We start from the raw sequence: 24,141 nt of genomic DNA, 5'->3' as shown, positions 1-24,141 counted from the left end.
CACTAGCCTTGGTAACAATAATAAGTAGATGGAAGAAGTAGTGCAAATTTTCACTGGAGAAAGATGCTGTTCTCATAGACATTAAAATGCTTCTGTAAGAATTAACGAGGAACATAAAGTCAAAGATTTTCAATCACCCAAAGAAATAAGGAACCATGAACAAGAAACAAGAAAAAATTAAAATTTAAGGAAGAAAGACAGGGAGAAAGAAAAGCAAATACACATTGGAACTATTAGACACAGATCATAAAAAAATATGCTTGCTGGATTTAAAAAGTAAAAACCAACTAAATAGACATTTATCCAAAGAAGACATACAGATGGCTAACAAACACATGAAAAGATGCTCAACATCACTCATTATCAGAGAAATGCAAATCAAAACCATTATGAGGTACCATTTCACGCCAGTCAGAATGGCTGTGATCCAAAAGTCTACAAGCAATAAATGCTGGAGAGGGTGTGGAGAAAAGGGAACCCTCTTACACTGTTGGTGGGAATGCAAACTAGTACAGCCACTATGGAGAACAGTGTGGAGATACCTTAAAAAACTGGAACTAGAACTGCCTTATGATCCAGCAATCCCACTGCTGGGCATACACACTGAGGAAACCAGAAGGGAAAGAGACACGTGTACCCCAATGTTCATCACAGCACTGTTTATAATAGCCAGGACATGGAAGCAACCTAGATGTCCGTCAGCAGATGAATGGATAAGAAAGCTGTGGTACATATACACAATGGAGTATTACGCAGCCATTAAAAAGAATGCATTTGAATCAGTTCTAAAGAGATGGACGAAACTGGAGCCTATTATACAGAGTGAAATAAGCCAGAAAGAAAAACACCAATATAGTATACTAATGCATATATATGGAATTTAGAAAGATGGTAACGACAACCCTGTATGTGAGACAGCAAAAGAGACACAGATGTATAGAACAGTCTTTTGGACTCTGTGGGGGGGAGAGGGATGATTTGGGAGAATGGCATTAAAACATGTCTAATATTATAAAAAAAAAAAATAAAATGTTTCTGAAAAAAAAATAATAAAAAGTAAAAACCAAGGTTTATCAGAGCCCTGATTGCAGTCTTCATTTTTCCCCCAATAAAACTTAACTGTCATAACTCTCATATTGTGCATTTTTTTAAATGGACAGCATAGTTTCCAAGACAGTATAAAGAAAAATTAGAATAAAAAATGAAAAGAAGCAGAGAGAAAAATGAAGTAGAAGAGGTAGGAAAGAAAATAAAAGTAATAAGATGTTATATTTTAAACACAAGTACAAGAGTAATTGCTTAAATGTAAGTACATAGTCTGGACAGTTAAAAGAAAAGAATATCCGCTAGAATTAAAGAAAATTAAGGAAATTTAATTTAATTTAATTTAATTAAGGAAAACTGGCGCAAAGCATAATTTCTAGAGGAGGGGCAATCATGCAATATTTTATGAAGAAGCTATCCTCTGAAGTTGTGCAGTGCACACCCTATGTAGTTCTGGATTCAATTGTAGAAAAGATGAAAACAACAGGATAGAAGAAATATTATGTGAGCATGAAACAAAGGATAGCTGGTGTAGCTGTATAACATTAAACACAGTAGACCTAAGTCAAAAGACAGAGAGAGTCACTTTATAATGATAACAAATTCAATTCACAGGAAGATGTAACGATTTTAAATATCCAATGGTAGAGATTCAAAATCTGTAAATCAGAAATTGATGGAGGCACAAGAAGGCATAGTCAATAAGAGAACCAAAAAAGATACAAGCAAAATGACACTCATAAGGACTTCCCTGGAAGTCCAGTGGTTAACACTTCACCATCCAATGCAGGATGTGCAGTTTTGATCCTAGGTAGGAAAAGCTGAAAAGGAACTAAAGAGCCCCTTGATGAAGGTTAAAGAGGAGAGTGAAAAAGCTGGCTTAAACCTCAACATTCAAAAAACTAAGATCACGGTATCCAGTCCCATCACTTCACAGAAAATAGAAGAGGAAAAAGTGGAAACAGTGACAGATTTTATTTTCTTGGGCTTCAAAATCACTGCAGATATTGACTGCAGCCATGAAATTAAAAGACGTTTGCTCCTTGGAAGAAAAGCTATGATAAATTTAGACAGCATATTAAAAAGCACAGACATCACTTTGCCGACAAAGGTCCATCTAGTCAAAGGTATAGTTTCTTCAGTAGTCATGTACAGATGTGAGAGTTGGACAATAAAGAAGGCTGAGCACTGAAGAACTGATGCTTTCGAATTGTGGTGCTGGAGAAGATTCTGGAGAGTCCCTTGGAGCAAGGAGATCAAATCAGTCAATTCTAAATGAAATCAACCTTAAATATTCCTTGGAAGGACTCACGCTGAAGCTGAAGCTCCAATACTTGTCCACCTGATGCAAAGAGACGACTCACTGGAAAAGACTCTCCCTGCTGCTGGGAAAGATTGAAGGCAAAAGGTAAAGGGAGCTGCAGAGAATGAGTTTGTAAGGTAACATCACCAACTCAAGGGACATGAATTTGAGCAAACCCCAGGAGATAGTGAAGGACAGGGAAGCCTGGCATGCTGCATTCGATGGGGCCACAAACAGTAGGCCACAACTTAGTGACTGAATAACAGCAAAAGGGGAACTAAGATCCCATGTGCCTTGTGGTTTATCATCTCTCTCTCAATCATTGATAGGACTAAGGAAAAAAATCAATAAAGAAAAGAATAGAGGCTGAAAATTAATAAACTAGACATTCATTACAAGAAGTTAATAAACTTTCATAGAATAGAAGAAAGCAATAAAAATGGAAGAACAGGATAGAGGAGACTAATATTGTGGAAACTTGATTCTTTGAAAAGACAAAATTTTAAAATATATGGAAAATTAATGAAAAGAGAAAAAAGGAAAGAAGGCCCAAATAATCAATATTATTAAAGAATGAGTCGTCATATCCATAACATAGAAACATTGTTAGGAAAATATTATGAGCACTCTCATCAATGGAATGAAATGAAAATTTTTAGATAAAATTCACAAAATCTTAGAAGAATATAATTTATAAATCTTTCAAGAATAACCACAAAACCTGATTCATTTTGAAACTTTAATATCCCCTTAAAGGAAATGTAGAATGACTTAAATTTTAGAAGCAATTGTGCAATGTCTTCAAAATCTTCATGCACTTTTACCCAACAATCTCAATTCTTGGAAGCTTTCATAAGAAATTGCACTTAAATGCACAATCTTGTGGCACAAACATATTTCACAGAGTTATTTATCCAAAAAAGAAAATTGAACCAAATCTCATGTGTAACTATTGCTGAACATCTAAGGAAATAGAGTCAAAAGAGCCAAAAACACTTGCTTCCAGTCTTCTCATTGGAAATATGGGAGTTCTCTTTGTGTTTCCGGCTTCCCTGGTGGCTCAGCAGTGAAGAATCTGCCTTTAATGCAGGAGACACAGGAGATGCAGGTTTGATCCTTGGGTCAGGAAGATCCCTTGGAGGTGGGCATGGCAACCCACTCCAGTATTCTTGCCTGCAGCGCCTGGAGAGACTCAGGAGCCTGGCAGGCCACAGTCCATAGGGTCACAGAGTCAAACACAACTGAAGCAACTGGTCACGCATGCCCTTTGCGTCACATTCGTATTTTATTTCTGCATGCACTATAAATGTCCAGCAACAGAAGCGTTTGTTCAATAAATCACGTTGTGATAATATGAAATACAATATAATTTTTAGAGATGATCATTTTGTGGTAAATATACTGATATGGGCTTCCCTGGTAGCTCAGCTGGTAAAGAATCCACCTGCAATGCAGGAGACCCTGGTTCGATTCGTGGGTCAGGAAGGTCTGCTGGAGAAGGGATAGGTTACCCACTTCAGCGTTCTTGGGCTTCTCTTGTGGCTCAGCTGATAAAGAATCCACCTGCAGTGCAGGAGACTTGGGTTCGATCCCTGGGTTGGGAAGATCCCCTAGAGAAAGGAAAGGCTGCCCAGTCCAATATTCTGGCCTGGAGAATTCCTTGGACTGTAGAGTCCATCTGGTTGCAAAGAGTCAGACATGACTGAGTGACTTTCACTTTCACGTTAAAATACTTTGTTACATGTTTTTTAAAAAAAGAACCTATAAAACACTATACACAGTGTACTGTCATTTGGGAAAAATATATATAATCTGTGTCTATATGGAGAGAGACACATTTCTATAAATAAAGAATGAAATCTAAGTAGACAGACCAGAAAAAGGATATTTCTGGGTGTAGGATCAAAGGTTAACTTCTTTCCTCTTTTGGCCCAAAGCAAGTCCAATCTAGACTAAAGGGGTAAGGGACTCAATTTCATCTTTGGGTGGAAGGAAAGAGTGTAGATCGACAAGGAAGTGGCGGATTGAGGCCTCTTTTCTACACTCAAGAACATATTTTAGCACTGTAAAGTTGCTCTTGGAAACTCTTCAAGGGGATTGGAATTCTGATACTGAACATATATCACGCCATTGATCTGTCTTATCATTGAGAGATATCAAACCGTAAACCCTGAGATCTGTCTTCTAATGAAACTCTTAAGATGATCAGTGTGTTGAAAAATGACTTTTAAATTATTAAAATTGTGTGAGTCCCTCAACAAGATAATTTCAAGTAGAATGTTAGTTGTCCTAGTCCATCATCTCTAGTCCTTCATTACTCCAAGTCTGGCAACTCTTTGGCACACATTTTAAACATTGCTTTTTTAAATTAATATAATTTATATCATGCCACTCTGTAGCATTGTACAACTTCTCGATGTGCTGTGCTGTGCTTAGTCATTCAGTTGTGTCTGACTCTTTGTGACCCCATGGACTGTAGCCCACCAGACTCCTCTGTCCATGGGGATTCTCCAGTCAAGAATACTGGTGTGGGTTATCATACCTTCCTCCAGGGTATCTTCCAAACCTAGGGATTGAATCCAGGTCTCCTACATTGCAGGCAGAATTGTTACTGTCTGAGCCACCAGAGAAGCCCTAGAATACTGGAGTGGGTAGCCTATCACTTCTCCAGGGGAACTTCCCTACCCAGGAATCCAACTGGGGTCTCCTGCATTGCAGGCATATTCTTTACCAGCTGAGCTATCAGGGAAGCCCTAACCTCCCGATACATATTCCTTTATTACCGATTTTAAAAAGGAAATTCTAAATGAAATGAGTTGTCAACAATGCAAACTTAAATACAGATATGTGAACAGTCCTTGACATTTGGCAATTAAAGAATATGAGCTAATACTGATAAATAACTTTAAACAAAGCTCTAAAATTTATTGAGATTTTCTTTTTAAAAAATTTGAGAGAATAGCATTGAAACACATATATTACCATATGAGAAATAGATCGCCGGTCCAGGTTTGATGCATGAGACAGGGTGCTCAGAGACGGTGCACTGGGACGACCCTGAGGGATGGGATGGGGAGGAAAGTAGGAGGGGGGTTCAGGATGGGGAACATATGTACACCCATGGCTGATTCATGTCAATATATGGCAAAAACCACTACAATATTGTAAAGTAATTAGCCTCCAATTAAAATAAATAAATTTAAAAAATTAACTGTTGAATCAAAAAAAAAAAATGATATAGAAGAAAGAAAAGGGATTTGAATCCCTTAATCAGTGGTAAAAGAACTGGATATAAATATTTGAAATTAGAGATATAAAATTTATTGTCTTATGGAACCAGATTATTTCATAGAAGAGAGAAATATTCTTTTGTCGGTTTGATATTTATAAATTATACTGTTTCTTACATTCTTGCATCAGCTTGTGGATCAAGGATGAGAATCATAGTTATATATAGAATTGTCTGGGTACTTTAAAAAATTATCATGAGTTTTGGCTCCACACTAGAACAAAAAAAAAATTAGATTTGGGGGAGTGAGGCTTAGACAGTGATATTTTCTAAAAGCTCTTTCATTGACTCCCATGTACAACCCAGGGTGGAGAATTACTGATTTAGGCAGTTTTGAAAACCCCAATGTCCTAGAGAGGAGACCAACCTCAGCATTGATGAGGATATCCTTGAATACTCTTAGGAAGCAGGCGATTATTTTGGGGAGCTTTACTCTTGGGCATAAGTTCTCTTGATTGTATGAGAGGAAAAAAAGACCAGATCAGGATAAGCTGACAAAGCACAATGTCCTAGAACATTAGGTCAGAGTGCAGTGTGAAACCCAGCTTTACAGGGAAGCAGGGTTAGTAACAGCAAAACCAAGAGTTAGCTGTTGTAATACTTAAGCCGGAGCTTCCTACTTCAGGAACAGAATTAACCACTCTGGGGACTCAGAAGCACAAGTCCGTCTGTGATCAGTGCAACTCAGTTACAAGTTTCACTGGATTTAGGGTTGATACTGCTGCCAAACCTTAATTATCAGTTATGCAGTGATCATTAATTTTTAACCCACAATAGTTTGGAAATTGCAATGCATTTTATCATCAGTGAGTACACTTAATGTAGTATTCTTTTCCATTATTGCTAAATTGATGGTCTGTCTTAAAATTTCTGACATCTTAGATTTAGGGAAATATGGTGTTTCCAGGGTTATCCCGAACTGGGCTTGTGGGTGAGACACGGTATTAAGAGTTAGCTGTGAGAATTTAGGGACTTTGAAAGGAAAAAGAGACCAGAACTGAAATGACAGATCATAACAAAATCAAGATATTGAACAAGGACGGCTTCTGGTTCTTAAAAGCTTGTGCTCTAGTATGAGAAACAGGCTGAGATAAGTGATGTACCCTGAGAATATTGTCCCCCAGGTACAAAGCGGTTTGTTCATGAGACCACTTTTTCAGCTGCTTACGCCCTCTGTTGGTGGTAGGCAGAGTGGATACATTTCTGCCTTGGTACAGTTTTGCTTTTATCTTTCCAAGTCTGTAAGTGGGAAGGTGGGAAGTTGTGGAGTGTCACTGCCAAGTTCTGTGGAAAACACTGTATGCTTTAAAAACTGTAAAGGATCAAGATCGAAAAGGACTAGGGAAGGGCTAATGAGTTGGAAGTCCTTATTTGGTTAATCCAGGATTTATTTGCAAAGGAAAGAATCTACTTGCAAACAGTTAAATATGCGACCATATGCTTCTCTCTGCTTTTTCCCTCCTGACGCAGAATTGGAGCTTAAGCCTCTCTGAGACTTTTCCATCATAGCTGGAACTTCATGCCAACGTTTCTTAACCATAGAGACCCATTTCTCATCTTGCAAAACGTGCCAGAACAGAACTCCCACTGACTTGCAGAATGGTTCTGACACAGGCAGACCCCTGAGAGCTCAGAGCATGATGAGCAAAGGGAAGACTGTGTCCATCTCCTGATTCTCAGCTCTCAACAGGGTGGGAAGTGGATCTGGGGCTATTCCCCCAGGGGGAAGAATCCCACAAGCTGAGGATAATTTCTATGCATGGCAAGTAGGAGGGCAAAATTAAATTTGCCTCTCCTTCTATCTTATCAAATTTATCTATCTATCAATTCTTCTATCTATCAAATTTCTCTTCCTCTGCCATGTACTCACTCCACTAAAACATGGTATGAAAGTTCCAGCACTTTACTTTGCACTTTTCAGCAACCCTCTATAAGCAGTAGTCATCTGATCTAGTAGTTCATAAAATATCCTAGTATGGAATGACTTAGAATAAGGAAAGAAATTGGTACTCAGCAAATTGGTAACAAGACATCAGCTTGGAGAGTATTAGATCTCAACAGTAGAGAAGCAATATCCAGGGGATATAATAATTATTATTACTATTATTGGATTTGTTGCATTGAGGCTAAGAATCCATCCATTGTAGAATTACACTATCCATAAACACATTTAAAGATTCCTTGGAAAGGGACTCACAAACTTATAGAAGAAATTTATGGTTGCTGAGGGGAAAGATAGGGGGAAGGGATAGTTAGGGAGTTTGGGATAGACATGTCCACACTGCTCTATTTAAAATGGACAACCAGCACAAATCTACACTATAGCACAGAGAAATCTGCTCAATGTTACGTGGCAGCCTGAATGGGAGGGGACCTTGGGGGAGAATGGATACATGTATATGTATGGCTGAGTCCCTTCCCTGCTCACCTGAAACTATCACAACTTTGTTAATCAGCTATACCCCAATTAAAAAAAAATTAAAAAATATTTCTTGGGAGTGATTTGTAGAAACAGTATTGCTTAAACAGATCTGTAACAATGAGCAATTTATATTTAATTCTGAATTAGTTTCAGCTTCTGATTTTCACACTTTCAGGTACCAGATCTGCTGTTGTCTAGGGGAAAAAAATGTTTGCCTCACAATTAAACCACCCCATCATTATTTCCAATGCACCTTACAGCTTCAAGATACAAGTACACAGGACTGTGTTAGCTGAACAAGGGTATGTTTTATCACTTCTTTAAAACTAAGTTCCTATTGGAATCCTCTCCTCCCCTTCAAGTGAGGAAATCCCAAACAAAACTTCTCTTGTATTTCCTTGCTTTGTCCCTGCCAGAACTACAAAAGGAGAAATCATATTCTGGCAATGGTGGTCCTGGAAGGGAGAAATAAGCTAGCATGTTGAAACATACTGTGAATTATTATGTATTATGGGTTGTTTACATGTGCATATACATACACATTTATATGTGCATATATATATATATATGTTTATCTTATAATGACAGCACAAGAGCCAAGATTCCTTCATCTTCATATTATACAAATTAGATTTATCATTAACTCTAGTTTCATGAGATTGTCTAGAGAGGACAGACTAGAAGGAGTGGTCCCCTTTAACTTTAGATTGCATAATTTTATAATTTATATATACTTATATTTTCCTATAATTTGTACATATTATGACCAGCTTAATAAGGTAGACAATATAGGCAGGTCATGTGCATGCTTTTCTTTTCCTCCTGAAGGGTCAGGTGTGAGATTTAAAGATTTTGTAGGTAAGTGAAAGAAAATGAAAGTGAAAAGCTCCAAGCCACCAGGGAAGCCCTATAGTTAAGTAATGGAAACAAAATGACTATTGATGTCCAGGTATGTTTTGAAAGGAGAAGATATTATTTTATGCTTTTTTATATTCCATATAGTATTTATTTCATTGCTTTGACTATTAAATATCTATGAAATGACTGACTGAATGAAGGAAGAAAGAAATGAATAAGTTCATATCCAACAACATGTATGAAATCTACAACAGGAATGCATCAGACAGTAAATATTTTAGGCCCTGCAATATCATAGTTTCTGTTGCAATTATTCACCTGCCACTTTTGCGCAAAACTAACATAGACAATGTGTAAACAAATGAGTGTGTCTGTGTTCCAATAAAACTTTATTTACAAAAACAGTCTGTGGGCAGAAATCAGCCAATGAGTCATAGTTTGCCAAAGGCTGATCTAAAGCATTCAGGGAGATCTTTTATTCTCAAAATAACTGATTAACTTACAGGTATTTTAATGGTTCATAAGATTGCATGAAAATGTCAGCTCAGAGGCAACACTTCTCAAACTGTGTACTGGTGAGCCATCGATACACAGATGGTGTACAGGACTAGCCAGACTTCTGTACTTTTATGTCCCCACTGTCGCCAAATTCCTACTAGCCTCGCTGCATTTTATGTGCTGTTCCCATTTCCGGGCTAAATGGGGGAAAGGGGATAAATGGCATAAGAGGACATTACATGCAACTGCAGGCAGCCCAAATTGTCCACCCGTTAGTCACTTTGGATTTTCAGCTGAGTGAATGCTGCATTCATGAATGCCCAGAGACAGCCTGGGGAAGGTCCAGACAGTCTGCTGGCAGAAAGAAAGCTGAAAGCAAAGGAAAGCTTGTGTCGATTGTCATCTCTAGTTATGAGCCTGAGAAATTGTAGCTATGAATCAGCTTGTCTGAGGCTCTGCTGTCTTTATTTGCAACAGTAAGGAAGATAATATTTTAAAAAGCTTTTAGGAATAAAATGAGCCTTAACCACTAAAGAGAAGAATCACAGTCTGCAGCTACATTGCCTTGGGGCCTAGTGATGATTCATTGTAAAATTAGACCAATTAAGCACCCTCCCCCAATTCTGTAGTCTTGAGAGAGTTAGATAAGATCATTGGTTCCCTTTGACTCATGGAATCCTAAAACAAAAGAGATCCCAGAGATCTTCTGGTCATGGGGTCATGGGATAGGACATCTCACTTGAGGACTGAGTCCTGGTTAAGGTGACTGGTGTCCAGTGATTCACAGCTAGTGGGTGGGGAAGGGAGAACCTAAACCAGCACTCTCAGTTCTGGGTTGATAGATTGATGGATTCATTCATTAATACAATTACTATTCAACCAGTGTACTTTACATATGGTTTCTCAAAGTGATTTTATCAGAGAACCCTTTTTGGTTTTTCACAAAGAGCAGAGAAGACAGACACTCCTAAGAACCTACATCAGGAAGTGCTCTGATTATTACTCCACACCCTCAAGCCTTTCAAAACCCACACATCCACTTTACTGGTGAAGAAAACGAGATCCAAGGAGTCTAGGCTGACGGCTCCTAGATTTGTCTGTACATTAGAATGACTTAGGAATCTTTTAAAAATCTTAAAGCCTATGCCACATCCAGACCAATAAATTCCAACTCTGGGGCAGGGCAGAGACACAGTATTTTTTGAAGTTTTCCAGGGGATTTCAATGAGCAGAAAGCATCAGGAACCACTGGACCAGGTGATCTCTCATGTTATACCCCATAGAAATCAGGGGTGGAGGCAGCCACCAAGTGCCAAGCAATGAAATAGGTGAAGATAAACTCACGGGACATATCTTTCTGCCACATGTGAATGATTCAAACACCTCAGCTCTTTATTTTTAAGGCTTCCCTTGTAGCTGAGTTGATAAAGAATCTGCCTGCAGTGCAGGAGATCGGGTTCAGTCCCTGGGTTGGGAAGATCCCCTGGAGAAGGAAATGGCAACCCACCCCAGTATCCTTGGCCTGGAAAATCTCATGGACAGCACAGCCTGGTGGTCTGCAGTTTATGGGGTCGCAAAGATTCAGGCATGACTGAGCGACTAACACTTGCTTACTTACATTCCTTGTTTTAGAAAATGAGGTCAAAGATTTTAAGATCTCTGCTTTCTTTCAGACATTTAAAGTCATTTTCTTTGGTAGAAGTTAAAAATGTAGCAGAATACACAAGGACATTTTTATATCTGTTTGTAGCATTACCGCCAAAATTCTGCTTGAGATTTTAATTCATCACTCCCTATAGGGCTTCCCTGGTGGCTCAGATGGTAAAGAATCCGCCTGCAATGCAGGAGACCTGGTTTCGATACCTGGGTTGGGAAGATCCCCTGGAGGAGGGTATGGTAACCCATTTCAGTATTCTTGCCTGGAGAGTTCCATAGACAGAGGAGCCTGGTGGGCTGTAGTCCATGGCGTCCCAGAGTCAGACATGACTGAGAGACTAAGCATGTGGGACTGGTAGCACTGGTTTTCCATTGTTTTTCCGTGTTTGTGTGTGTGTTTTCCTAACTTACTCATCTAGGAGTAAGTTAGGAATTTATCGTCCAGGGCAGGGGCATTGTTAGAGATTCCAATGAGACAAATCCATACCAGAATTAACAAAGCAGAGACATTGACCTCATTTCTTATTGCAGAAGGCAAATTCCATGCCATTTTCTAATGCTTCTGGGTCACAGAACTGTGACCTGTTTTTTTATTTAATTGTTTTTCCTGTCGGGTCCAGGTTGAACAGTGATCCTCCTGCTGCTGCTGCTGCTGCTAAGTCGCTTCAGTTGTGTCCGACTCTGTGCGACCCCATAGATGGCCTCCTACCAGGCTCCCCCGTCCCTGGGTTTCTCTAGGCAAAAACACTGGAGTGGGTTGCCATTTCCTTCTCCAATGCATGAAAGTGAAAAGTGAAAGTGAAAGCTCCTGAAGTATACTTAATGATAACAAACCTGTATCACTGCCCTGGACTTATGTGCAACTTTTCTTTCTCTCTTTTGCTGCTAGGAAACCCATGTAAGCTGCTCAAAAAAAATGATTACAACACCAACTCCGTTTTAACTAATCAATTTACAATTTAAAAAAAAAAATTGAAGTTGGGGGTTGCTGCACAGTGTGTCATAGGAGATCTTAGTTCCCTGACTGGGAGTGGAGATCGAACCCCTGCAGTGGAAGCATGGAGTCTCTACCTCTGGACTTCCAGGAAACTCCTGTCCAGCTTCTTTCACTGTGACCCGGATTTGGAGGCCAGGGAGGAGTAAGCCCCTTTGAACTTTCAAAAGAGATATGGGAACACCACTGAGTAAGCCTTTAAAGAGAACAGGAGGGGCTAATCCACCTGTGTCACTATCTGCTTTGATCGTAAATCCCCATGCACATGTTATTTGTAGTATATGTCCCTGTGTGACATGGGAAATGGCCATTAAAAATCATTTTGCTTCTTGCTGGGATCTGTGAACTTAAGTGATATGAATGTGTTTGTTCATTTCTGCAACGATTAATGCACTGGGCCTGGGTGCCAGGCATAGCACACAAGGAGTGGCTCTGCTGACGAATTAGCAGATCAGTCTAGGAATCTGGGAAATAGTTCCAATATTTCTGGAATCCAGAGCACTGTGTTCACATTCCCAGGCTCTGCCATGCAGTTAAAGTGGAACCATAAGTGATGACCTGAACTTCAAGAGATCTCAACTTCCTCACTGAGAAAATAAGGAAAATAGTTCCTCACAGGGTGAGACTGAGCCTTGAATGACATACTGTATGTAGAGGGCCTAGGACAGACTAGGGAGTCAACAAAAGTTAATTCCTTTCTTCTTTACATGATGAGTCTCTTATCCCCTAGTCAATATCCCTCCATCTGACCTTGTGTTACTAACCTTATGTCAGTAACAGCCAGGTGGAGAGATTCAACTCTCTTAGAAGCGAGACCCACTAGCCTTCACCTGCCAGCATTTATTTCATTGCCTTAAAAGGAGCTCTGAGCTGTGCGAAAAGGAGGAAGAGATGCAGCTTCACATCAGGATGGGTTTACTGCTCTCTGCTCCCTGTAATTTAAAGGGTTAATTTGCTTTCATGTTGCGCCCACTGAGAATCATTGTTATTATGGGATGCAGGTTCCCACAAAAATAAAGAGAGATGCTTTTTTTCTTTTACAAAGCACAAACTGGTAAGACCATAGTTAATTTCCATGAGAGTCAGAAGAGCAAAACTCTGGGCCAGTCTTTGAATATTCACGTGGGACACTTTCTGTCCTAGAGACCATGCTTGAAAGGCAGGAACCCCACATCTTGAGTTCACTTTCCCATAAAAGCTGCAGAAGTTACTGCAGGAAACAGAAAGCAGTTTACCGTAAACAACCCTCCCCCACACTGCTTCCCCCATTGCTGTTCACTCCCTGAAAATCCTAGCACCGGGAGGGAGCTTTCTTTGACTCTATTACTCAAAGTGTCAATGGCACTCCACTCCAGTACTCTTGCCTGGAAAATCCCATGGACGGAGGAGCCTGGTAGGCTGCAGTTCATGGGGTCGCTGAGGGTCGGACACGACTGAGCGACTTCCCTCTCACTTTTCACTTTTCACTTTCATGCATTGGAGAAGGAAATGGCAACCCACTCCAGTGTTCTTGCCTGGAGAATCCCAGGGACAGGGGAGCCTGGTGGGCTGCTGTCTATTGGGTTGCACAGAGTTGGACACAACTGAAGTGACTCAGAAGCAGCAGCAGCAGCAGCATTACTCAAAGTGTAGACCATGGGCAGTAGCTGTGGCCTTACCTAGGAGCTGGTTAAAAATGCAGCGTGTTATGTACACACTGCTATATTTAAAATGGATAGATTGCAACAGCAACCATGTCTGGTCGTGGGAAGGGTGGCAAAGGCCTCGGCAAGGGGGGTGCTAAGCGCCATCGCAAAGTCTTGCGGGACAACATTCAGGGTATTACTAAGCCAGCTATCCGGCGTCTGGCTCGTCGTATTTATTTAAAAAAAAAAAAAAAGATAAAATGGATAACCAACAAGGACAGCCTACTATATAGCACACAGAGCTCTGCTCAATGTTACGTGGCAGCCTGTTGGAAGGGGACTTTGGAAAATGGATGTATACATATGGCTGAGTCCTTTTGCTGTCTACCTGAAACGGTCACAGCATTGTTAATCACCTATACACCAATACAAAATAAGAAGCTTTTAAAAATGCATCTTGCTGTCTACTCCAGACATACAGATCAGAGTCTCCATTTTCAAAGATTGTTATGCTCCTCAAGATTGAGGAACAGGACTTTATTTGGCAACCATGTGGTCAGGGCACATAAAGCTGTATTTCTGAACTGTGGAAATGCTGATCAAAGCCCTGTTTGCTGTAAGTCTTTGATAGCTATTTGCCTGCTGTAAAAAATCTTTAGCATAAAGGAAGGCCATAACACCAAACCCTCCATGTGGGAAATTTAGACTCAAAAGAGTTTTAGAACTGTGCACAATTTATCATAGATCTGCTATCATCAGGTCTACTTGGAAATCTGCCTGTACATGCAGTAGCATTTTTGGCTTTAAAATGTCATTGTCTAGTGTGAGTTGTATCATTCTTACTTGTGAGTAGCACAGGCCAGTTTTGAAAACCATCCTTTTTTTCTTGCAGTAGTAAAGAAGATACTGTTTGGCCAACCTAAACTCTATCAAGAAAACCTAAGGGTGAAAAAAAAAAACCCAACAACAACAAATGAAATTTAAACACAAGTGTTAGGGTTACTTTGGAAAACTTCAAAGTTCTTGTTTAATTTTGTTTTCTCATTTGGCTTTTGTTGCTGTTTTTTAAACTTAGACAAGGATGGAAATTAATAAAATAGTGTCAAGTGTGCAAAATAAGCAGTTAATGTCTAAGAATAATTATATCATGAGGTGTAATTTTACCACCCAGTCATGGAATTCTGACTCACTTGCAAGCATAATTTATTAGCAAATAGATGTTGAGTTTTAGCCATGTGCAAGTTATGTTACAAGGGCTCGGGAGGAATATGAGATGAAGACATCTTGCTGTCACGAGTTTCCTGTAACTGGTGGGGATGAAGGTGTTTGTTGTTCATCATGACCCAGGACCCAAGAGAGGCAGCCCTACAAGTGGCGCCGGGAAAAGGGAGAGATGCAGAGGCGGAGAGATGGATCAGTCAGCGGAAAACACCTCACCCCTGCAGGTAGCATCGAAGAGCTATTAACCAACAGCTCAGCCTATTGTTTGACGTGTCTTGCTTTCCTGAGCCAGCTTTCTACAAACCCTCCCTGATCTGTCACCTGGGGAAGGGTAAGGAGTAGGGCATTCCAGTACCCTTGGCCTCATGGGCAACAGGAGACGGGAGCTGGTGGACCTGGCCTGCGACCCCCCTGACAGGCGCATCCCTCACACGGTGGCCTAATGTGGCCTGGTATGCTTTGAAGGCCTCACATGGCGGTGGTCTTGACATGTCTTTCAGTGGACACTGATTTTTATCACCAATCCATAACAAACTGCTCTGTCGACAGAAGGAAAAGGTGGGGGGTAGGGGAGAGGAGTGGGTAGCCGAGAGCCGTCTGCCTTTAGAAAACGTTTAGAAAGATCAACATAAGCAGCCTTCAGGGCCTCCTCTGGCTGCCAGGCTGCTGCATGGGCACTGCCACGTGTGGCTAACGACAGACTGAAACCAAGAGTCGCACTTCTGAGCTTCTAGTTGCTAAAGAAAGTTTGCACAGATGCAAAACAAACTGGTCATGCTCAACCTTTATATCAGTTTGTCCATATATAAGCCGTTGTCAAAGCTCCTGGAGTGGAATACCTTAGATCTGTGCATCTCACCTCATGTAGATTCTATCTCAATACAAACACATACATTAATTAAGTAGCTTAGCTGGGTTTGGAGGGCAGGGACTAGGGGTTAGAGGAGACACGCTTTGCCTGCCATTGATAATTGTTAGAACTGGATGATGGTGGGTTCATAGGGGTCCTTTGACCATTCTTTCTTAAAAACAAAAAGGCAAGGAGGTAGTTAAGTCAGAAGACTGGTGGTTTACCTTTCCAGAGGCAGGAGGGGGCAAGCTCAGAGGTGGGACGGGGAGCTGGCGTGTCTGTTTCTTAACCTTGGGGGTGGTCCCACAGGTGTTCGCCACCGAGCCACCTGGGAAGCACCTTTGATCTTCTCAGCACTTATAAGTTAAATTTTGTTCGATTCTCTTTCTCTCTTCCCCACTGGGATGTGAGCTGCACAAAAGCAGGGGTTTGTGTCAGTCTTGCTCACGTCCCTAAAACAGTGCCTGGCGCATAGTAGGTGCTCATTAAATATTTGCTGAATTAACCAAATCACTAAAAGGGCAGAGGTGGGAGTAGGAATCGGTATTACAAAGGCAGTCTTTGGCATAATACATTCATTGCTTACAAATGGTCTTGTGGCTAAAAAATCTATTTTACCTTATTCCATAATATTTTCTACTGTTTATTTGGTAAATTGCAGGTAGAATACACTTTGAATGTTATGAATTTTGGAGCCTGACCCGGGATCCTTGTTTGTACCATGGATTTAATCAGAACTCATGTTCTGAATTCCAAACACCAGCGTGCAAACTAGCCCTTGAAATATGACTTAATGTATTAGAGCTGTACCTTGAGTCACCCCCAGCTCAAGCTGTGTATTCCATGGACACTCCCCAGATTTCTTTCACTGCAATCAGCTAAAGGACATATTTTTCAGCTGATATCCTGCTCTTGTTATGAAGGGAATTGATTCTAATTGCCAGTTTCCTGCATTTTTCTTAAACATTTAGCCTTTGGAAAAAAAAACACGATGAAAATTCCACACGTTACTAGGATTACTTCATAAACAGAGTAGTCTTGACTTTGGAATTCCCCCCAGACTCTGAACTGAGCTTCCCCATCCAGAAAACCTGAATTCATTCTGAAATGGGAGGAAACTAGGGCAAAATGTTATCTGGAGCTATGACATTTGGCTTCCAGAGAACACACAAAATGGACACACATCAAATGTCAGGCAGGCTGATAACGGACAGGAAGTACCTCTGTCAACACAGTGAGCTTGACCTTCGCTGGCAGTAAAATCCTGAATGCAACGCATCTGCTCTGAAACAGTCTCCCAGGGAGCAAGCAAAGCCTGGCCTGCAGGTAAGGATGCAGGCCCCTGGTGCTTGAGGATCTCAGGACAGCCCACAGATCATCAGACCGAAGTCTGGCCAACAGGGAGGGCCCTGTGTTTTTATCCGTTGTTGGGAGATGAACAAGGCAGAAAAATAGACCTTGGTTCCATGTCTTCCCTGGCTCCATTATCAGGAAAACAGGACAATATAATACAGAAATAAAATACAGGAACTTCCTCTTTGCCATCATTTTGAATCAGTCCTGGCACAAATTTGCACTTACATCAGCTCCCAGCGGGTCCAATATGAAATTTATCTTCTTGAAAATGTGACCCTTGGCTGCCAGTAGACTAAAAAATGTAGCCAGCAATGGGGCAAATAAAGATAAAGAAGTTTGTGCAGGACAAATGCTGCATTTCCTACACACAGCTTTATAACTCCCCTGTCCCAAGAATGAACAGAAAACAAATGGATATAGCCGGCCATCGGGAACCTCTGCTGTGTTATCTGCCCACTGCTCAGGGTGATAAAGTAGATAATCTCCTAGGCAGGATTGGAACAGGATGACTAATTGATATCGCTATGAATAAACAGCATGTGATACTTACAAGGCAGGCAGGGAGGACTGTCCTAAAATATTCTATGCAATTCACTAGACATTTGCCCTGAAGACCTCATTTTGTTTTCACGCATAGTCCTCCTTGTTTTTAGGGTTCAGGAAATGACTGTGTGTGCCCACAGGTGTGTGTGTGTGTGTGTGTGTGAATGACTTAAGATTTTTTAAGTGTCAGACATGCTGTTTTGCTTAGCCATTCTTTGAAAACCCAAGTTCAATTTTAATTAAATCACATATGTTTTGAACTCAACATGTATGCCTATTTTCCTTTGACTATCTTTAGGTTATGGTTTAATAACTTGGGTCTTATTTTGCCCTGGTGCATATTTTGATTTTTCTCTATTAATGTCTTGCATTTATACAGCTGTTTTCAAAGCAGCTGTGAAATATTTTTAAAATTTCTACCCAAGGGGAAGAAGCAGGGTATATGTAATATTGAAAAAGAAGGAAAAAAAAAAGATAAACATTCTTCTATGGGGTTCAGTCAATGTATTTCACATATACCAGGAAATCAGCTAAGCTAAGCAAACATAGACATTTTATGTGGCAAGAACAAAGTAATAGCCTTTTTACTTCAATAAATCACTGTCGCAATTGTCCTAAAGCAGTTTGTTTTTGAGGACTAGACTTTTTGGGAAATCCTCCTTCCCAAAATATCCCTTTTATCTGGTTCTTCCTGATATCAGAAATTCCACCGTTTAAGAGGCTGCAATAAAGCCACGTGGTACAAATATCTCTGCAAAAGGAGGGGCCCCTGAAATATTTACACTTCAGGGTGAGGTGTTTCATCAAATGTGATAACTAACTGGGGTGTGTTTTTCTCCTGAAGCCGCTGATTTCTAAGAGGGAAGGGTGTCAAGATAGTGGTGGGAAGTTCTGACAGCGTGCATTGGAAGGTGTTAAAGACGAGAGTCAACATGCTCTTAACATGCTGAGGGGTCTGTTTTAGTCTGTGAACCTGTGCAGTTAAACATCTGCATGAGAGTCTCAGAATACACGTTTGGGCATAAAAGAGTGGTGCAGTGTGGCAGCTTTTCCCAACTCTCTTAGCTTCCTCTTCATCCCAGCGTCTCTGAAGTCAAACCCTGTTTCCTCGAAAGATGTTCCTGATGAAATTGTCCTGGGCATATAAGCAAGACAGAGACAGAAGAAAGTTTGAGAGTTGCCGTTCAAGCTTATCCATTTGCCAGTCGTTAAAATAATTTGAGCTCCAAAAGAACATTGCTTCCCCAGAGTTGGCAAAATGTTCCCCAGCTCTGCACCTCTGAAAGGAAAGAAAGGAATACATAGGAGTCATTTTTAGGGGTGACCTCTATCTCTTCCATGTGTCACTGACCAGGGTTCTTGGCCTCCCTGTGCTGTGCTGTGCTTAGTTGCTCAGTCGTGTCTGACTCTTTGTGACCCCGTGGACTGTAGCCTGGTAGATTCCTCTGTCCATGGGGATTCTCCAGGCAAGAATACTAGAGTGGGTTAGTATGCCCTCCTGCAGGGGATCTTCCCAACTCAGGGATCGACCTGGGGTATCCTGCATGTCAGGCAGATTCTTTACCAGCTGAGCCACCAGGGAAGCCCTCTTGGCTTCCTTAATCAATAGAAATTGATAAGAGGCCCAGCAAGAAATTCAGGCAAGGCTCTACTGGGGCCCTTGCTATAGCAAGTGGGGGCAAGGACAAGTAATAAGTTCCCTTTCTTGTTCACACCCCAAGTTAGGGTCAGGGAGTGAAGGGTGGGGTCAGGGGCAAGCTTGTTCCTTATATAGGGTGAGAGTAGGCCCAGGTCCAGGGGTCTGGCCTGAAAGGTGGCTTGGGTGGTTTGCCCGCACTTAGGCGGTATTGAGTGCAGGGGACATGGGCAGTACACTGCTTTCGGTCCCAGCACCCTGTTTTTGTTCCTGGGTCTTCAGAAGTGGCAGTTGGGCTTTTTGGTCCGTGTGTATCTTGTTGTCTGTTATTTGCTCCAATTGTGCAAGCACTCAGTTACGTTTAGTCCCTTATAGTTTCACCGTATTTTGTTGCTCAAGAAGACGTGTGTTCAGGTGCAAGCGCTGCAGCAAAGGATCCCAGGTCCCAGCCGGGCTCATGGGCAACTTCCCCCTCTTTGCAGTCCAACTGTCCCCTTCTCCCACCACATACGTGCCACTGTATAACCAGCAAGGACAGAAGGATGACGCAGCAGTTGTGTGGGGGATCATCCAGCAGGCTGTGAGGATTCAGGAGCTATGAGCTTAGGGAAGACCCTCCTCCTTGAGTGTCTAGGAATCTATCTATAGGGGGAGACTCCCAGACCCCTCGGAATTCAGCCAGCTACGAGCTTAGGAAAGACCCTCCTCCTTGAGTGTCTAGGAATCTATCTATAGGGGGAGACTCCCAGACCCCTCGGAATTCAGCCAGCTACATTACTGTCACAATTGTGCTGTCTCTGAGCCACGTGTCTAGTCAATTACACATTTTTTCCTCTTTCTTTCACTTCTCTGGATCTGAAATAAAACCTGAACTGATCACACACCAACTTTTTTCCTTCAGAGCACTTACCATGGTTTTTGATTATGTTTATTTGTGTGCCTGGTCTCCTGGACATGATCAAGGAATAATTGCTGAATTTTACTTGTTCAGTGCTGTCAAAGACTAATTATTTTGTTTTGTTTTTCAAAAATGTAAATCATGGCTCACTTGCAAGTATAGAATGAACATGCATTAAAGATTTCAACTCCGTTATAAAGGGAACAGAATCACAGAAAACCTGTTCCAATGAAATATCAGAGGTTATTATAGGCATTTTACAAAAATGCACTAAAATATCCAGGTTAGATATAAAACTGGTCAACATCTCACAAAAAAGCCAGACAGACACTATAAGTCTCCATGGTGTAGTTGTTATCACATCTGCTTTATATGGAAAAGGTCCTGAGTTCAATTCCCAGTGGAACCACAAGTTTGCTTTCCATTCAGTCACTTTTTAGAAATGACTTTTTTCTACAAATGGAAGATTAAATCTTCTACTGGATGAAAATTAACATCTCCACTATACTGTGACTCAAATAAAAGTAAGATCACGTCTTTTATTTTACTCAAATTAATTAATTTTATAAAAAAAAATCTTTATGCCTTATCTATAAATGAAACTTCCCAGGAGGCTCAGTAGTAAAGAATCCACCTGCCAATACAGGAGACACAAGAGACTCGTGTTCAGTCCCTGGGTCAGGAAGATCCCCTGGAGTAGAAAGTGGCAACCCATTCCAGTATTCTGGAAAATCCCATGGACAGAGGAGTCTGGTGAGCTACAGTCCACGGGGTCACAAAGAGTGGGACATGACTGAGCACACACACGTCTTAAATGGGAACCAGGATTACCTTCCATAAAACCAAGATAACACCCCAAAGTTGGCACAATAGGACAGTGTTTTCTTCAATGCTGGTGAAGCCTTTAGTTCAGTAGGCCAAGCTTTTCAGAGAAGGCACACTTCCTGGCTTTCAGATTCATGACACTGAAAATGTTTGCTTTCTGGGACACTGGCTAAAGACAAGGTCCTTTTCCATGCTGGACCACCACACTCTTATTAAGCCTAGGTTTTAGCTTGCTTTTTTTCCAGTAGTCATGTATGGATGTGAGAGTTGAACTATAAAGAAAGCTGAACACTGAAGAATTGACGCTTTTGAACTCTGGTGTTGGAGAAGACTCTTGAGAGTTTCTTGGACTGCAAGGAGATCCGACCAGTCCATCCTAAAGGAAATGAGTCCTGAATATTCATTGGAAGGACTGATGCTGAAGCTGAAACTCCAATACTTTGGCCACCTGATGTGAAGAACTGACTCATTGGAAAAAACCCTGATCCTGGGAAAGATTGAAGAGGGTGGGAGAAAGAGACAACAGAGGATGAGATGGTTGGATGGCATCACCGACTCAATGGACATGAGTTTGAGTAAGCTCCAGGAGTTCGTAATGGACAGGGAGGCCTGACGTGCTGCAGTCCATGGGGTCACAAAGAGTCGGACACAACTGAGAGATAGAACTGGAACTGGAAGAGGCTTCTTCTGGCATATCATGTAAAACCATTATAATGAATACTGTTTGCCAAAGGTTCTCAATCTGGAGCCTGCTCTCTCAGTTAAAAAGGGAGGTTAGCAAGCATTAGAGAAGTACTGAAGACATTGTAGCCCCACACTGAGACTCTCTTCATGACATTAGCAGTGTGACCTACCAAGAATGAAAGGTGAGGAACCATCCCGGTAGTGACTGTAATGTTTTTAACAGCACATCTCTTCCACAATGTCTCTGAAACACAGGTCTAATCAGTCATTGGAAAGCACACGGTGGAAGGTAGAGATGACGGCTAACACCTTCTCATGCTCTAACATTCTTGCTTTTCTTATTTATGAATAGCATTGAGAGATAAAAACCTTTAGTCAGCTTCTAATCCAAGACTTCAGAGAAAAGGTTCAGATACCTGACCCAGGACTCACAACTCCTAACAGTAGTCTCTCTGGTGCTCCCGCCAATCTAACTATGGCACACGTTGAATTCTCTTTCTCGGTCTAGTCAGGGCAAGATTGTATATGGTAATAGGACTGGATGATTTCTGAAAATTTGGGGAGGAATCTTGGTAGGCAGCATCAAAATAGCTATGACAAGAGGAAGTGTGGGCTCTGGTGCCAGAGGTGCTGGATTCTGCTCTCCACCTCTACCCCTTTCTGTCTGTGTGATCTTAGGCACATTATTTAACTTCACTGAACTTCAGTCTCCTCATCTATAAAATGGGAATATAATTCAGGTTTCTCTCATCGAGTATATGAGTAAACAAAATGCAATCAGCAGGGTGCCTGGCACATGGTCAGCACTGCATAAATGCAGGATGTTTCTGACACTAGCCTGCCCACCTGTCACACAGTTCCATTTCTCTTTCCATCCTCAGCCCACAGCTATTCTTCCTGGTTTTAGAAAATAGCATTTCTTCAGTGCACAGGATCATATTCTTCTCCATATATCAGCAGAGGAGCCTGCTGCTGCTGCTGCTAAGTTTCGTCAGTCGTGTCCAACTCTGTGCAACCCCATAAACAGCAGCCCACCAGGCTTCCCTGTCCCTGGGATTCTCCAGGCAAGAACACTGGAGTGGGTTGCCATTTCCTTCTTCAATGCATGAAAGTGAAAATTGAAAGTGAAGTTGCTCAGTCGTGTCCGACTCTTCGAGACCCCATGGACTGTAGCCTACCAGGCTCCTCCACCCATGGGATTTCCCAGGCAAGAGTACTGGAGTGGGGTGCTATTGCCTTCTCTGGCAGAGGAGCCTAGACAGAAAATCTCCAGCTTGCAGAACAAAATCTAAATGGATTGTTTCTTTAAGGAAAAGGTGAATATTCATGTGAACCCCAAACAGTATTTGTTCCTTCAGGACAAGCTGATGGCAAATGAACAGGAACCTGAGAGCGTAACAAACATGAAGAAACTGGCTGAAGTCAGGAAGCATAGTGAAAGAGATGCAAAGATGGACAGAGAGCTTTTAACTGAGTCAAAAATGAAGGGCATTTAAAAGTTGTCCTTGAATTGAAAATGTTGGATTGTCGTTAAAGCATGATTGTTAGACACCCTCAGTAGGAAACACCAAGATTCCCCCATCAGATGAATGTTCTAGATGGTCCCAATCCTCATAGTGACATTAGATAATTTGGATAGTCACGACAGAATTTCCTGATTTTCATGTCTGATTTTTAAGGAGTGAATTCAGATAGATCTCCTGATGTGAAGAGAGAGACTCTCTCCATTTCAAAAGTGCCTGTTGAAGAATATTTATGATCTGATTGCTATGTGCCAAACCCTATGGTAGGAGCTCCCCTCAAGGAGTTTCGAGTGGAATGAGTCAAAAGCAGAACACACGGACAAATAATAGAAATAATAATAGAAATGTGAGACACCGTGACAGAGCGCAACACAGGTCCTGTGGTCCATTCATTACCAGACTATGGCCGTGGAGAAAGGGAAGCGGCCAGACCACAGGGAAAAAGTGTGAATACTTTGTGGGCTGGTCAGACGCCACTCGGTTCAGTTCTGGTTGTGCTGTTTTTAAGAGGGACACTCGTAATGTAAGACGATGGTCCCTGCTGATACTTGGCCAAGGAAAAATGAGGAAGAGATCCTGGAAATTCTCATCAGGTGAGCAAATCACCAGAATATTATGGAGAGCATCATGGGGAAGAAGTCGGTTCTTTCTCTAGTGTTTTTCTAAGTTGACTGGATGGAAATTATGAGGAATCAGCACTGAGCACTTGAGCAGAGTGCAATAAGTCCTGTGTTAGGAGAGTGGAGTAGGCTATCAGTTCAGTTCAGTCACTCAGATGTGTCAGACTCTGCGACCCCATGGACTGCAGCACGCCAGGCTTCCCTGTCCATCACCAGCTACCAGAATAGGCTATATTTGGAGGTAATGAGCTCCTCACCACTGAAGGCATTCAAATAATTTTTGGATAATACATTTA

Source organism: Bos indicus x Bos taurus, chromosome 13, assembly GCF_003369695.1.
Source record: "Bos indicus x Bos taurus breed Angus x Brahman F1 hybrid chromosome 13, Bos_hybrid_MaternalHap_v2.0, whole genome shotgun sequence".
NCBI lineage: Eukaryota > Metazoa > Chordata > Mammalia > Artiodactyla > Bovidae > Bos > Bos indicus x Bos taurus.
Note: the sequence above shows the minus strand (reverse complement) of the source record.